At 40.6% G+C, this 17,426-nt stretch overlaps 1 protein-coding gene across 3 annotated transcripts in view; it reads right to left on the bottom strand.

Moving 5' to 3' along the window:
* VEPH1 (ventricular zone expressed PH domain containing 1) overlaps positions 1-8,380 on the bottom strand; it is a 175,518-nt gene extending 167,138 nt beyond the window's left edge. For 2 of the 3 annotated variants that reach the window (XM_032805514.2, XM_032805516.1), the window contains exon 1: positions 186-267. The gene's annotated coding sequence lies outside the window, so the exon portion shown is untranslated. Of the gene's footprint in view, positions 1-185; positions 268-8,080 lie in introns of those variants that run through there. The other variant, XM_032805515.2, reaches the window with a different exon arrangement.
* Positions 8,381-17,426: the final 9,046 nt, after the last annotated feature.

Here is a 17,426-nt window from a genome sequence, read left to right as displayed (position 1 = left end):
GAAAGCACAATGGACTAGATTCTCCTGTCAACTACAGTGAGGTAATCAGGAGTAACTACATACAAGTCAATGAGAAGTCATTGATATGAATGAAAGAAGCAGGCCCACCATATTCATATTCAGTATTTCTTACATTTAAAGATGAAAATCCACAGAACAACAAATACAAACAGGTGATTTTTTACCTGTCCGTGGCTCCCCAATGACATTCTTTAGTGGCACAGCTGCAGAGTTGAAACTTGGAGTTGATATTCAGCTTTGCCTTTGTGCTACAACAGGCAGCATCCAAGGGCATAACAAGTGGAAAGTTATGGAATTTACTGTTAACCAGTGAACCTGAAGCTGTTAATTACAGTGCCAGGAGTAAGGAATTCAAGGAATGCAGACTAAAGCAGCCTAAAAGTTACCAGTGGCTTGATCAGGTGAGTAGAATAACCTAAATGCAAAGTGGCCTGATCTGAATGAAATGCTCTGTTCCTAGGACAAAACAGAAGCCTACTCAAAGTGAGTGCAGTGTGTTTCTAACAGAGAAAACAGAATTCTCTGTGTTAGTGAAAAGCTATCCTTCCCTGGGAAGGATGTAAAAAGACCCCAGTAAGCTTATGCTTTTTGAAAGAAAGAGGGCAAGTGAATAAAACAACCAGAGAGAAGCTTTACTATCCCAAAGAATAAATGTGGCCATTCCATAAAACAGCTCATGAATACAAAGGAAGACCCTGAATTTTACTTGAGCTTTTATCATCGACTTAATAAACAGCATCACACAATCTCTGCACACACTACCTACACCGATGCTCGAGTCACGACAAGCCTGCTGTCCATGTCCACTCTTTGAACACGCACTTTGATCTCACAAGTTGAAATGCAAGCACCTTCCCTTTGAGATTTTGGAAAGGCTATTTCACCTACAATGCTCCTGAATTTTAACTTCCCCAAGACTGCCTTGTGCGGGGTGGGAGCAGAACCAAATCTAAGCCAGCAACAATGCATTAAATGGTAATCAGCTCTTCAAGAGATGTGGTGAAATCAATGGGGTTATCAGTACCTTCAGGGGGAGAAAATAGCAGGTATTAAAGGGCTGTTCAAACCAGCAGAGAAAGACATAATAAGAGCAAGTGGCTACAAGCAGAAGCCAGAAAAAATTCATATTGGAAATTAGGCAGAAATTTTTAACAGTGAGGGGGATTAACCATTGGATCAAACTACCAAGGGAAGTGGTTCATTCGCCATCTCTTGATGTCTTTGAATCAAGAGTGGATTCTTTTCTGGAAAATCAAACACAAGTTATTGGGCTCAATACAGGGCTAACTGGGTTACATTTAAGGATCTGTGATATACAGGAAGTCAGGATTTAATGGTACCTTATGGTCTTAAACTATGAAATTCAGCCCCCAATGAAATCAATGGCAAAACTCCCATTGATTTCAATAGGGCCAGGATTTCACCCACTGTATCTCCTCAATGGATAATTAGTGAAGCGGGGCCCTTTCTTCCAGTCACTGAGTCTACCCTTCTTCAGAGGTACTTGAATTTTCAGAGGAGGAAGGTTACAAGCATTGTCTATTTTAATTTAAATTTAATCAAATAATTAATAATAATACCATGTGTGATTGGTAAATATCATTATATCCATATTACAAATAGGTAAGTTGGTGCATAAAAACATTAAGTGATTTACCTAAAGTCACACAATCAATCTGTGGTAAGATCCGCAGCAGACACAGAGAGTCCTGATTCCTGTTTCTCTTCACCAAATCACTAGACCACACTACTCCTCTAACTGGGAATATGGATAAAAAACATAGTTTAAGACAACTATTTTATAGGGCCAAATTCTCTACTTGTGAAATTCTTTGAAGTCAATGGGAATTATGCCAACAGACAATTTGACCCATAGTGTAAGAAGCCAATACTATTGCAAACAGTCTTTGGAAATCCTCCCACATTCATAACAGGTTGGTCTCAGTTTATATTATAACTAATTAGAGACCAAACTGATATATGTGCATGTTTTAGTCACCAAAGCACAGGATATTATTCGGCTATGCTGTCACTGTTTCAAACGGAAGATTCTAAATCTCTTCCTCTCTCTGAGGAAAGTAATATTTTGAGGCACACTCCAGAAACCTGTGAAGGTGTCTGCATCTGTTATGGGCCAGATTTTCAGCAGACCTCAGCTCCCATTTAGGCACTCTCCTCATTGCCAGATTACAAAAAGGATTCCAGGCCTTATTCTCCTCTCATTTGTACCAATTTTACACCAGTGTAACAGCAATGACTTCAGTGGATTACTCCTGATTTGTACCTCAGGAAAGGGAAAATCAGGCATCTCAATCTCTCATAATGGTTTAGCTCCCTGCCTCAAACAGATTCCATTTTGCAGTTTTTATAGAACATATTAAGGACAATGCCAGAAGACATTTCCTTACTGTATGTTCTCTGAAATTGAGGCTACCTCTTCGATAAGCTACAGTGTCTTAACTTCTAATTATGACAAATCTCCTTAAAAGTTTCATTATGTAACACTGCTGAAAAGATTTATACATGCAGGACATTTCAGCTCTTATAAGGAGAAGCTTTTAAGCACTTTCTTGTTCATTACAAGCTTATGCTGTTTGCTTCTTATCATCCGATAATTTTTATTAATGTGAGCAAACCATAGCCTTTTCTTGTGATTAAATACAGCGTTTATTCTCTTTGCTTCTCTGTACAATGAAACCAGTTTCATAGGCCACTAAAGTAACATTTCCTGTAGGGTCCGGGTGGTTGATAATACTTCCTCAAAGGATGGTTCCTCAACTCCCCTCATGAGCATCTTGATGCTATTTCACCTCTCTCTGTTCTCTGCTATAAAATGAGTTAGCATCTAAGTAGCCCCACCTCCCTAAAATAAAATATTGTGGAACAAGCATGCCATTTGCTACCATCACACTCTTTGTTCTGTTTGTGTGTGTTTTGCCCCTCCTTCTACCCTGACTTGTCTATTTAGATTGTAAGCTCTTCAGGGCAGGGACCATCTACTCTTCGGTGTTTGAACAGTACTTGGCACAACGGGGCCCTATTCTCGGTTGTTCCTTCAGCTACCATAGTAAACATTAATAATAATTAAGCAGAAAAAATGTCAGACACATTACATTAGGTGTTCGGCTTCTTCCACTGGTACTCTATGCATTTCCAGATCTAAATCAAAGTCCAATTCCTAATTTTAATGTCCATTTTAATGTGTTTTAGGACTTGTTTCTCTTTCCATAACCCGCTGAGACAGATGCACTCTCATTGGGGACCTTGAAGATATTAGCGTCCAAGGTGATCTCTTGGTAGCTGGAGGCACAACATTCTTATCAGAACTCCTTATTAGAGGTTATCAGATTGAAACCTAGTCTGACAGGTTTCAGAGTTTGATGCAAAACACTCACCTCTATGCGTAATAATTGCTCTCATAATTGAAGAGAAACAATAAAAATTCCAAGTATAAAGGCAACTGGACCTAACTGTGAGTCTTAATATTGCCTTAGATGCTTAGATTCTACAGAAATAGATAAATTAGAAATACAGGTGGGCTGGGCTGGAAATAACATCATACTTAAGCAAAGCAAATTTTGCAAGATTTGCAGCCACAATCTTTATTTTTAAAGTATTTATAATGAAAGTATTGTTGCTAATTTTTGTCCAGACAGTGCCATGTCACTGAAAACAGTGCAAAAAGGGGGAAATCTTAAATTTACGGATTAAGTTGTGCCCCAAGCAACTGGAGCATGCAAAACAAAAAAAATACAAAGAAAGAAAAAAAATTCCTATGTGGTTTCTGATTTGGGTCACCTAGTTTCAGACATTTGGGGCCTGATTTTCAAAGGTTCAGACCATCCTCTGTTACCTTGAACTGAAGTTGTAAAAAATCAGAGCCGAGGTTTCTTCAGGCTGAACATCCAAAAATGGAGGCCCTCAGGAGCAGCGCCAGGGTTTCTGACGCCCTAGGCAGACAGCCGTTTCGCCGCCCCCCACTACTCCAGTGGAGCTGCCGCAGTTGTGCCAGCGGGTGGTCCGCCGGTCTAAAGGCTCCGGTGGACCTGCCGCAGGCATGATTGTGGTAGGTCTGCCAGAGCCTTTAGACTAGCACACCGTCCGCCGGCATGACTGCGGCAGCTCCACCGGAGCCGCCACAGCAGTGGACCGTCTGCTGGCATGACTGCGGTAGGTCCCCCAGAGCCGCATGCCGCCCCCCCCCCCCCCCCCCGGCAAAATAGCACCCCCCAAAAATTCTGGCTCCCTAGGCCATTGCCTAGGTTGCCTAAATGGTAGCGCCGGCCCTGGAGGCACTCAGTGGTGGCCATTTCAGCAAGTACTCGGCTAGACCAATATCTTGTGAGGGAAGTTACTTAGCAATGCACACCGACATGTGCTCAGCTTTAAAAGTAGGTTGAGCACACAGCACAAAATCCTGAGTGATGTCATATCCATGATAGGCTCCAGACACTCAAACCCATTACAGATAGCTCCTGTCTGCTCCTAAAGCCATGGACAAGGTTGTGATCTAACACATCAAGGCAAGGCAGCTGCTGAGTGCCAATCATCATTGGGCTAGGACAGCCTTGATTTGAAAAAAAAAGATCTATAGTAGTATGCCAGTTTACAAGTGTATCCAATAGGAAACTTGTGGAATTCCTCAACTCCTTCCACCTTTCTCCAAACTCCACTCTTGTTTGTCATGTGTCAATTTGTTGTGGACATTGCAGCCTGAAAACATAACCATGCATAATGTGACATAATAGTAGACATGCTACAAAATCAGCCCATTTTGCTAAAGTTGGAGTATTTCCAGTAAATTTTAATTTTGTTCTTTACTCTGGCACCAACTAACAATGGGAGCCAATAGCTCTTTGCTTTCTATTTTTAGCATAGACTAAAGATAATATATATGTTCCAGGAACTAAAAGTGATCTAAAAGTTAGCATACAGGCAGTGCTCAAACTGATGGGGAATCACGGAGTGCCTACATCTACATCAAATAATTTAGATTTAAATATACAGGTCAGGGAAAGAATAGCAGAGAAGGAGAAATCTCTTTGTTAAAGGGATCTTGCAGTTGAAGAGCCAGGAGACCAGAGATCTTGCTATGCAATGAACTTTCTCTGTGCTCTTAGGCAAGACACAACTTCTCAGTGCTTCAGTAATTCTATCTATTAAATGGAGAAAATCATTTGTGCTCATCTCAATGGTTTGGTAACAGATTTAATCTATTAAACTCTATAAAGTGCTTTGACATCCTTGGCTGGAAGAAACTAGAGAAAGGCAAAATAGTATCAGTAAATTTTTAAGCTAATACAAAACTTTTAAGCATTGTATGTGGACATGACAAAAAGGTATTGCAGGCTACAGCTAGAGATAGGAGGGTGCACTTTGCTAAATTTAGGAGCCACTTCAAACCAGAGGACTGAAGATTCTACATTTAGGACCAAGTCCTGAAAAGCTTAAACATGTGAGTAATCCCATTAAACTCAATAGGATTATTCATGTATGTAAATTACATGTGCAAGGGTTTGCAGAATTAGTGCCTTAAAAGAGCTCAAAGTTTCACATATTTGCATCCCATGTAGGGAAATGCATGTTCTGGGCTGTTACGCATTTGGTTTTATTTTACTCATCTGGCAACACTAGAAGGATAAGAATTATTTTCAAACAAGAATGCTTATTTTGTGTATTACACAGGATTCCAATCACTTAGGGGTTTTTTTCCCTAGTTAATTATCCTTTACAGGAAAGGACAGTTCAGCTGAATGAGAAAAAGGGGGGATTCCAAAATTAAAATAAAAACAAAAAATCACAGCAGCTTTGTAATATACCAACACCACTGGATCCTTCCTCTCATAGGTACCTCTCGTGCATAGTAAAATCAGCCTGGGTGCGTTTTCTAGTTACCTTTGGTCTGAAAGTCTCCTCAGAATGTTCATATGCACAATGAATACACAATACACCTTTTGACAAATTATTTGGGACAAAATATCCCCAAATGTTACTCTAATAATTTGATTTTAAAATGTTATTATTACAGATCATTGGCTGGTTAATCTAGAACACTTTGTCCTGCAACTTTTCAATAAAGTTCTCAGATTTTTCAGTGAAAGAAAAGGATTAAAGATTATTTTGAAAAAGCATCTTTTTCACAAAGTCTGAATGGACTACAGCAGTTCCCATGAGATTAGCTGCATACATTTAAATTCTTCCCACAAGACAGCTATTGTTTTCTACATTTCTCTCACTTTCATTCTGTCATGACAGGTTTCCACACTTCATTTCGACTAAAAACCTGTGGATTCTGTGCTCTGTCAGATGAAGCAACAAGCACTGACAAGTCGATTAATTTTAAGGTATTTTTTTTTAAAATTGATCAACTTTTATAAATACATTGCTCTGGTTATTGTGTGGTGGAACGTTATTGGCATCTGATTCTCACATTCAGTTTGGAAATTTTATTTTCATTAAACACATCTGTAAGATATATTCTCAAGAGTTATACACTGAATCTTCAGATTCATCTCTTCGAAGGAAAGGAATTTCTACCAAAATCAAAGCAATATACATTCTCCCTTGTATACTTTGGAACAAAACTTAAGAATTCTTCCCAGAAACAAAACTAGCATGCAAAGCATTTCTCACATGATAATCTGAATTCCATAAACTGTTATACCTTTATATTTTAGTGAATGTTTAGTTTTTAAGAGTCTGATTCTGCTTAATCCAACCCAAATTACCACTGACCTCTGTAGGAGTTTTGGCTGCACAACCAAAGCAGGACATAACTGCTATAATAAATACACAAATATACACTTCCATTTCCAAGGGCTGATTTCACAACCCTCTTATTTCTTGACAGAAAAATATCATATATAGCTCAAACTCTTAGTATATACTTGACATTTTACATACCATACAGATGGAGTTTTCTTGCAATACGACAAAGAATAAAAAATCATGGGGTTTAAGGTACTATGCAACATACAGCCAGCTTTAATTGTGTTTTATGTGACAACACTTTATGAAACCTATTATGATTTATATTTTGTTAAATGCCAACAAATTATATCTTTTGGGTAAATATTTCTGAATCTCTCTAATATTTGAAAATATTATATTAAATAGAAATTAAATTATACTTACAAGCAAAAAAATTACATTGTTTCCTACCCTTAAACGAAAATTAAGTACATCATAGAACACATACCAGTACACTCATTGGCACTGTGAGGCTATATAATGCTGGTATTTTAAAATGTTTCTTAAATGAGATCTCAATCCCTGTGAACATTTTTCTACAACACAGGGGTGGAATGGGGAGGGAACTCAATTTGAAACCTTACAAAAGTAAAAAAAATATATCTTTCTGCCATTTATGAGAGAATGAGAGTGGAGAGACTTACAGAATGAAGAAGCCAGAGGGAGACTGCGGGAATAGGCTTGTAAGAAGTCCATTAGCAAAGTGAAGGTTGAAATGTAGTAATAAAAATGAATTCAGAGTGGCTGTCCCATAGAGCCCTCTACAAGAATGATTACTGAACAAACCCTGAATTTCCTTCATGTATCTGACAATCCAGTGGGCTTCTCTTTAGTAAATCTTTTAACAGGGCCAGTGCCTTCTTTAGTCCAAATTTTATTCAGAGTTGCCCTGAAACTAAGGCAGTAATAGTGCATTACTTTATATACAGTGCTTGGGGGTGGGGCTGGGATAGGGAATAAAACAAAATGCAATGAACCCCAGGAGGAGAATTAAGAACATTGTAGGATTAGTGCATATGCTGCAACACACCAAGCTGGGGAAACATTGCTTTCCCTCTCTATGGCATTTGAAGCAAGTTTCCAACATGCACTGTATGTATATTACTGAAATACACTTAAACAAGCATAATAACTGTAGTACTTCAATCCACACAAACTAATCAACAATCACTATACCACTTCTGCTCTCTCAGAAAAACTATTTCATTATTTAATATTTGGATGTGCTATTGTACATTTGTATTGCAGTAATTATTTATTCATTGTTGAAAAATCCTACACAAATGCATATTCATTTAGTTATTCATACCTCTCAGAAGGGAAACCTCTGAAAAACATTAACAACTGAAGACAAAATAGTTGATCTTTAGAGAAAGTCTGATAAAATCCATTACAATTGTCAGAGTCCCCATTTCAGCCCCCTCTCTCTGGTATGTGAAGCTGCTGGCTCAGTGCATAGCCTTGTCAAACCAACGGTACAGTCTATTCAGTTACCCTGGAGTTGTCATGTGGAATCAAGCAAACAAATATCTTCTCTCCATTTCCCCCAACTCTAGCATTCAAAAACAAATCAGAACTAATTCTTTGCAAAGCTTAGCTTCAGCAGCAGCCCAAGTGAAAATTCTCTGAGCTTGATATGTAATTTGAATTAGTTAAAAGGATTCATGTAACAGCCAGTGATTACATTCAGTTAATGAATAACCTGCTTAGAGTATGAGGAAGTTTTAGAAGTTAATATAAATTATGGGGCCTCTTGTCAGAAATCAGTAAGAGACTGAACCTGTTCATTAGTCTGAGGGTAGGCAAGCCAAAAGGACGAAAAAGAAAAAGTGGAGCCCATTAAAGGAAAGATATTGTATCAACTGGCACTGGCTGTATCACATCAATTCATCAAACTGAGAAAAGCCAGTCTCACTTGCCCAATTTAGACCAAACACCAGGGCAAGTCTAACTGATACCATCAGTAACATGTATCCAAAGCTTGGCAGTTATACTGGAGAAATCCTTTCTAAATCCAGCAATGTTTTACACCTACACTGTACATGCTTTCCTTGAATGTTAAGCATGACTGGCTACTTTTTCTTCTTCTGCTTTCCGTGGACAAGTATGTTACAGCTTCTCAGTGAATTGGCCACAACTACAGCTATGCACCACCATACTCTCTCTTCCATGGTCTGAAACTGAGCTCTCTTCTTAGTGTATGAAAGTCTATGGGTATAGCCCTATTCAATAGCAGATGATGATCCTGAGGCTGAAGTTTTTCCAGTGACAGCAAAGGTGGCATCAACTGGAGCATCATCAAGAGAAGCAGACTATATTGGGAAACCTCTCTTCCATGCAATCACAAAGCCAAACTTTCCCAGCCTGCCATGGGAGAATGAAGGCTATGTCCCCACAGAGGGTGAAGGTCAAGTGTTTGTACCATCTTTGTTAGAATGTTTGTTTTTTCACAGCTACAAGAAGGACCTTTCACATGCTCTTCTTAAAAATTCATTTTATAGCACATGCAGATGTATATGTCCTCCATTTTTGATGGCGAGTGCTGTACAGACTACCTACATGCTGAGCCACCCAGAGAAACCCATGCCAAAAAAACCCAACTTTTAATTAGAAGTGGCCTTGAGATAAAAGCCATCTACTCTGTTTACTTGATTCATAAACAACTCTCACTGAAGGTGAACTGAAAAGGCTTTTGTTTTTTTCCTATCAAGACCTGAGGTCAGGGATCTGTGTTTTCACTGCCATACCTGATCACTAATACTAATAGTTCAGACTGCTACAAGCCTCTTCTTACATCTTTGGGGGTTTGGCATGTGAGACTAGGAAATATAAAATCCTTATGGAGGCTGACAACATCCAAAACTGAGTAGCTGTTAATGGCACTCAGACATCTGCAGCTGAAGATCATAACTTATCAGCAGGTAAGTAAAGGAAGAGCTGGTTTTCAACTCCTTTGTTTTATCTGTATTTAATGATCATTTTAAAGGCCATACATATGTTCTTATATTGGCTTGGGGACTTAATAAAATACTTAGATTTATTTTCTCTCAGTCTGTTGTTTTGCCTTTAAGAAGCTTTTATACAAATCAACTCATGTTACTAGTACAATACCTAATGATTGTACACTGCTTTGACATTTTTAAATGAAAGGTGCTATGTGTAGGAATGACCTCGGGCCCACAGGCCTGGATACCTTATTATTGAGGCATCTTATTCTTGTCTGCAAGCTGGGCACACCCGGTTTCTTATCACAGGAACTTGGCTTTCCTCCATCCTCACCTGTACTTTCACACAGACAGCCCCGTTTGCATCTGGCGGTGTTTTGTAACTCCCCCCCCTTGCAGTTTCTCACAAGACTGCCGTGTCTGCAGCTGGGGCTGTTTTTGCAGTTTGCTATGCTGTTGAGCTCGTGATGGAAGATTTTTGTAAAGAATCTTGATTTGTGCTGTGCAATTGCACATGTGTAATCTTAGATAATAAAAGAGGCAGGTGAACTCAGAAAAGCAGCTTTTTGCCTCCTCGGTTATCCTGCAAATTGGTGTCAAGTCTTTCCTTCAGCTATGAAAGTGCCTGTTACTATAAAATTGAGATACAAGTCAGCTTCATTAACCCACTTACATGAGTAGTCTTGTTGCAATATATGTCCCCAATCCTGCAAAATCTTAAGCATGTGCTTAACTTTACTCATTGTCAACAGTCTTATGGACATCTGTGGGACTATGGGTAAAGATAAATATATGTGGCAATCACTACAGGATTGGGACCCATAAGGCAGTGAAGGAAGATTTTGCAGCCCACACCACAAGCCATGGGGCAAGGACTCAAGGCTCCGGCTCCAGCCCTGAGCAGCAGCCATAGGGCCAGGGGCACAGGGCTCCAACTCCAGCCCCCGGCTGAAGCCACAGGACAGGGATGCAAAATCCTGGTTGCAGAGTCAGACCCAGTTGCAGGGCAGGGGAGCAAAGGGTCACAGTTCTAGCCTTGGCTCCAGCCCCAGCCGCAGTCATAGAGGGGAGGCCCACAGTCCTGCCGTTAGCTGTCAGTGGCTGAAGCTGGGGCTGAAGCAAACTAAGTCACAGAGATCTGGAATCAGTGAGTGTCATGCCCCCGACTAAATTATAGACTTATTTAATCCATATAATTATAGATTTATGTAATCCATATTTAAACATACAGATTTATTTGTACACTAAACAAACAACGGGGTAAAGGGCCGGGTTTTTTTAAGTCAATAAATCAGCTTCCCAATTTGCATACTTCTCAGACATGCCAGAAGTCTAGTACTTCTTGGATGACTTTGCCATAGTCATGACTTGCTTCTGGGCAACCACAAAGCTGTAGCAGTCCTTGCAACTCGTCTGGAAATTCATTCTGACAAGGGTTTCACTCCACACCAAGTCTATGCTGCTTCAGTTCCAGACATCAGTCCATGCATCTTTCATAATTGAAAATACACGCTCTGTGTATTCATTGCTTACTGGTATACTGAGCACGTATGACACCAGCTTTGTCATGTTCAGGAATTCAGTGCTACCATCCTTGTTTCTCAGCACTTGAGACCAGAGTTCCCCAACTGAGTAAGCTCCAACTTGGAATTGATGTCTTTGATGATACAGTACTCATCACAGAGCAGATCAAGATCTACTGTTTTCTGGAGGTTTACAGCTGTCATGCCCGCTGACAGATCCTTGTATTCAAATGCCCTATTAACTTTGATAGTCAAGCTCTGGGTATTGAACAAGTAGCTGGTTGTTGAAAAATCAAACCATTTCTCTAAATATAGGATCAACACATCATAAAATTTCATGAAGTCTTTCTGGAGACATGCAGCAGTGACAGGCAGCATCTCAGTTATGCATTTTCAACTCTGGAGCCAAAGAATTTGTCATTCTTCCATTGCTGAAGTTTAATTCTCAGAGTATGCATTATGGCATACATTTCACATGCTATCATACTCTCATTTTCCAAACAGAGCACAGTATCATTGAAGATTTTCAGGACATTCTGGAGGAAAACAGATGAACCTCAACTTTGTTAGGACCCTAACTTTGTTCACCGTTTTCCATATCCGAGAACAGCATCCATAGAGATTTTGAGCACTTCTCACGGCCCAGAGAAACAAAGTAGCACTTAACAGCCTGCCATGTATTTACAAGCCTGTTTACCGCTGGGAAAAGACTTAACAAGTGTGTCGGAACGTGGCGCAGTAAAGTGGAATACTCCGTGTCCACAAAGTCAAACAGATCCTTCAATGCTGTTACTCTCTTAGCAGAACTGCTGAAATGATTGAACATCCAGAGTCTCAGTGTCAACTCATAGGGTACTGCTAGCATGTTTCACGGCATTGTGCACAACATGGGCAGGGTTGTTTGCAGGCAAGATGTTTTCGTTTTGTTTTTTTGAATTCTGGTGCACTGATTATCGCTTTCCAGAATTCACATTTGCATTATCAGCACAGTAGGAAGACACTTTGTTTAAGTCTAGTTTGTGTATCGCAATTTTTTTAGTAATGTATTGCTTATTGCCTCTGCAGTCTCTTTGCTTTGCTCGTAGAAGTCTAACAGTTTATCCTGGACCCCATGTTCAGGTGTCCAGTATTTCAGCAATAAGGGGAAAGTTTTCACACTGCCCTTGTTAGATGCATCTGTGGCAACTGAGAAATAGGAACCATTTGGCTTGCTGAGGTCTTTTAAAAATTCTGTTGAGTGTGGTAACAGCACATTTTTGATCAATGCCTCTGCTTTAGTCCAGCCACAACTGACATGCTTTGCAATCGTTGAATCTGGATACAAGGTAGGCGCCAGCTTAAGTTCAGACACACAAGCAATAGGCGTGTTAATGGATGATTGTGTGGTAAACTTGAGTTAGCTCAACAGCGATAACCTTGTTATTGAAGGATTCATTTGGCCTGCTGAAAAAATGTGAGACCAGGGTATTGCTCTTGTGAGTCTTGGAGTTTTGTTCATGATTTTTTGAATCAGCATGATGCTTAACATCAGACTTACCGCCATGGCAAATGCTAAATTCCTTCTTGCATGCTTTACAAAAGGCTTTTGAATCACACTAGTAGGATTTCCGAATCCAGGTGTAACTGGCTTCCCATTCTGTCTTTTTTGTTTTTTGGTAGTTGGCTCCTCCCTTGCCATTGCCATTTCAGGTGGGGTTTTCAGCTGAAGACCATTAGCTAGCTAGCTAGCCACTGAAAAGAACCATGCAGTCTCTGTGCTTCTTACGTGTTATTACATGCCCACTGTAGTTTGTCTACTGTGGTTCAGAACCATAAAATACATATCCCTACCATAAATTGCGTTACACCTGAAAACAACCTAAAAAAACAAAATTGCCAGTAGATAACAGATCACAGTCAGGTTTAATGGGAGATTCTAAATCAACTAGTTTTCTATTTCACTACCAAATTTTAAATTTTACTCGAATATTGGGACAAATGGCATCCCGATTGTACATCAAGCAGATGTACACCACCAGGTGCAATCCCTGCTTGCCAATGTGGGTAAGTGAATTGGGCAGCAGCTTAGCAGTCCTCAGCCCCAGCGCTGTCAGAGCCGCGGAACAGGGCTTGTAGGCGCCTGCAGCGTGCAGAGAACTCCCTGCCCCCACCGCCCCGACCCTAGGAGCCAGAGGGACCTGCTGGGGCGCAAGGTGGGAAGTCCTGGCAGTGCTTATCTGGGGTGGCTCCCAGGAAGCATCTGGCAGGTCCCTCTGGCTCCTAGGGTCAGGTCAGGTCAGGTGGTTGGGTGGGTGGGGTGTGGTGGAGGGACGGAGGGCTCTCTGCCTGCTGCCAGTGCCTGCAAGCCCCACCCCCGCAGCTCTGATTCGGCAGTAGGGAGCCGGTGCAGCACGCGGAGACCCTCTTCAGCCAGGTGCCTAGGGGCCGCCAGCATTGCAGGTTCCTGCCAGAGGGGAGGCACACCAGCGGGAGCTGCCCCAGGAAGCACCACCACGCCAGCCCCAAGACTTTGGCAGTGATGGTGAGCGGTCCCTGATATCAGGACAAAGGGTGTCCCGACCGATGTGCGGTTGGGACGCGGGACAAATGTGTTAAAATGGGGACTGTCCTGATAATATTGGGACGTCTGCTCACCCTACCGTCTGCACACCTATGGTAGCGCTCCAGCCAACAGCAAGGACACATTTTCAAAGACTGTGCTCGTTATTGCCCACTGCTCAGAGTCCCCTTGCTCATTAATGCATATCCCCTCCAGTCTGTTGTCTCATTTGTAGTGCATTGTAAACAGCTCTGACAGTATGTTTTCCCTCTTCGTTCAAACAATGGCCTTTGTAACCAAACAGAAAATTAACAAGTGAACATTTACTTTTAATGATCCTGGGGAAAATTCCTATTAATTTAAAAATAAAATATGATCATGTGTTCTCCAAGCCTCTCCTTCAGTGCCTCACTATATAAATTATAGCTTGTTATCTTAATACCTCTGCAAAAGAGGTCAAAAATTAAAACCCAAAGGAAAAACACACAACAATTGTTTTCTAAATAAATTATGAAAACATGTGAGGTCCCAGGAAATAGTGCGATCTAGCTATTGAAATAGAAAAGCGGGAGTCAGGTCTCCTGGGAGTCTCTTCTAGGCTTTGCCATTGATTCACTGGGTCACCCTGGGCAAGTAACTGAACCTCTGTGCGCCTCAGCAGTATGTTTTTAAAATGAGAACAATCATACTTTCCTGCCACATAGGCTGTTGTAAGAATTAGTTAATGGGCTCAGTTCCTCTCCTATTGTGAGTCTACCTGACTGATATTATCAGGTTCAATCTGAGCGGCATTTCCCCCAATATTTGTGACATTCTTTCCCCTCATCATCTGAAAGGAACTGTAGAAATGCAAAGTTTATATGTATTTTTATATTAGTCAGGCATAAAAGCTGTACAGTCAGAATATAGCTCATCACAGTCCTCAAAATATGTACACAGGTACAACCTTCTGCTTGACTGCTATGCTACAAAAGAAAAGACAAGCATTGACCACATCCTTCCATCTATCTCCTTATGTTCTTGTCATGAAGTAGAGCGCAGTAGGTGGTCCCAGTGTGAAATGTACCTTTCACTGCAATTAATGCAGGTGTCTGTGCTACAGGAATGTCTGATAGACTAACAAGCAAAACATGAGCAGTAGCAGGCAGGAGGGCACACCAGGCAACAAAGAAAGGAACAGGGCTGTAGGGAAAAAAGAGAAGGATTTATGGGTGAGAGAGACAGCCATTGGAAAGAAAACTGGTGGGTACTACTGGGAAAAGTGATAGTAGTGGCCTTGGGAAAGTTCTGCTAGAGGCTTCAATATCTAATCACTGTTCAGAATACCCATCAAAAAAGATTTGCAACCCTAGCTTTATACTTTATACCCTGGACACATTCAGATCTTAACCCTTTTGCTGCTGCTTTTCCATTGCACTTGATGCATTGATCGCTAACACAATCAGCAACAGAGCAGGTGCATTGTACCAGGCTGTATCTAGACAGTGATTCTAATTCTGTCCTTTGCAGATCATTGTTGGTCACACACACAGAGATTGACTGATTACAGGTTTCTGCCTCTTCTTGTTTCCAGCTGAGAGGAACAAAACAGATAAGGGAGATGAAAGTATAAAGTGAAAGAAGACCCGAAGTTAACTTTGTTTTGTGAGCCACATCCCTTCACATCTGTGATCACACTGAGAACCTTTTGAAACAATCTCTATTAAGATGTGGGAACTCCTGATTTAAGCTATTTAGCAGCAGCCAAACAGCTAAAGTGATTATTAGATCAGAAAGTGATCTCTTCTTTTTTATTTACTCAGTAATTATTAGGGGATAGAATAGAGAAATGGGGACTTCTCCATGCTCAGTCCAACTGAGATGCCAAAATGAGACTCCACACACAGTAGATTGTGCAGATGCTCTAAATATTATCGTATGTGCACTGCGGGGCTCCTCAAACTTCGCTTCCCCTTTGGCATGCTCCCCCATCTGTAGGCATCACAGCGTTGGCTTGGTGTGGAATATTCTCAAGTGCCTTAGGGTACATCTACACTGTGTGTTTCTTTTGATGGCCATGTAGCACACGTAGTCACATAGCCCCCTTAGCATCGGTATAAAGAGAGTGTAGACTCTGTGGCGTAGGTGTTTAAAGACACACTTGAAGGATGTGGGTATGTACTTGCATACCCTACCCTACACATCTCTCTATTTGTCCAAGCTGTGCCTCCCTATCTACACTGCTATTTTCAGCCGTGTAGTGTCCTGCTGCCTCCCTGCTGCTGGAGCCTTTCCCTGCTGCAGGAAGACTCCAGCAGTGGGGAAAGGCACCAGCAGTGGGAAGGCAGCAGGAAAAGGCAGCCTGTCCCCACAGCCTCCCCTCTGCCAGAACCTTTCACTGACATGTACCTACACACTGCAGTATAGACGCAGCCTGCTTTTCACTGTAGCATGTAGCTACATGTACACTGTACGCCGCCAACACTAGTATGTGGTGTAGATGTAGCATAAGTAGCTTAGGAGCACAGGTGATATTTAAAATCAACAGACTTGTGCCCCTAAATTACTTAGGGTCTTTTGAAATCTCACCCTTTCCTTCCATTCACAGATTGGGAACAAAGGAATCAGAGACTTAATTTTTCTTAAAATAAAGAAATCAGATTCTGGAATACCATGTAATAGCATTTACTAGAAAGGTCACTAGCTCATTGAACACCAAGACTCCATGTAAATATTCGTCATAGTACATGCAACATAAAAATGAAGAGACCACAAAAAGCCACTATGTCCTTTCTTTTATTAAGGGCACACTCTCCAATCAATATGCAACAGGAGTGACATTCACTAAAGGGCAAGAAAGCTGTCAAGTCTAATAAGATGCTTGTATCTTACTGGACAGCCATAGTCACTCACAAACAGGTAAGTTCCAGTCAAGCTCACCCTCTTTTCCTGTTAATGCTCAGCTGGCTTCAACATTATTCATAAATCTGTTTGTTTTCTGTGAACATTCATCTGAGTAATTTTTTGTTCTCATGAAAGTTCATGTAAAATGAATACTTGTAAGATGTATTCACAAGGCAGAAATATTTAGATGGAATCGCTTTGATTTTCCACAGACTGTTTATAAAACCTTTACTGTCCAATCAGGGAGCAGAAGCAATACCACCTGATCTTTGGAACCAATCATATACCATGAATTACAAATAGAAACAAAGGCATAGGTGAAGCAAAATGTTCTTGAGCAACATGTAAGTTTAAATATGCTCATGCAAAGAGCCTGTTGACCAGTTTCAAAGAATGAAAAAGTCAAAAGACTTTTCACATACAACTCACAAGTAGAAAAAAAGGACTAAATTTATCAAATAAATTATTCATTGTAAATAGTTTGCCCAATTTTAGAACATTCTCAGCTTTAATTTTTAATTAAACAGCTTTGATCAGTTTGTCCTTTTTTGAAAGAAACCAGTAAAACTATTTTTTTTTTTGTTATGTATTCATTACATTTTCTTGGAGTAAACATCTTGTTGGGAAAAAAAGTACATGCTATTGTGCTGTGTCTGATTAACTGAACAATGATAGTGAAGAGAAATAGAGTATTTAGCATTCATTTCATTTAGCCTAAATGAGTCATGTTATCTAGTACTCAGACAAAGCATTTTAACTTTAATA

This window comes from Chelonoidis abingdonii, chromosome 8 (genome assembly GCF_003597395.2).
Source record: "Chelonoidis abingdonii isolate Lonesome George chromosome 8, CheloAbing_2.0, whole genome shotgun sequence".
NCBI classification, from domain to species: domain Eukaryota; kingdom Metazoa; phylum Chordata; order Testudines; family Testudinidae; genus Chelonoidis; species Chelonoidis abingdonii.
This window is presented reverse-complemented; position numbering and strand designations above follow the sequence as displayed.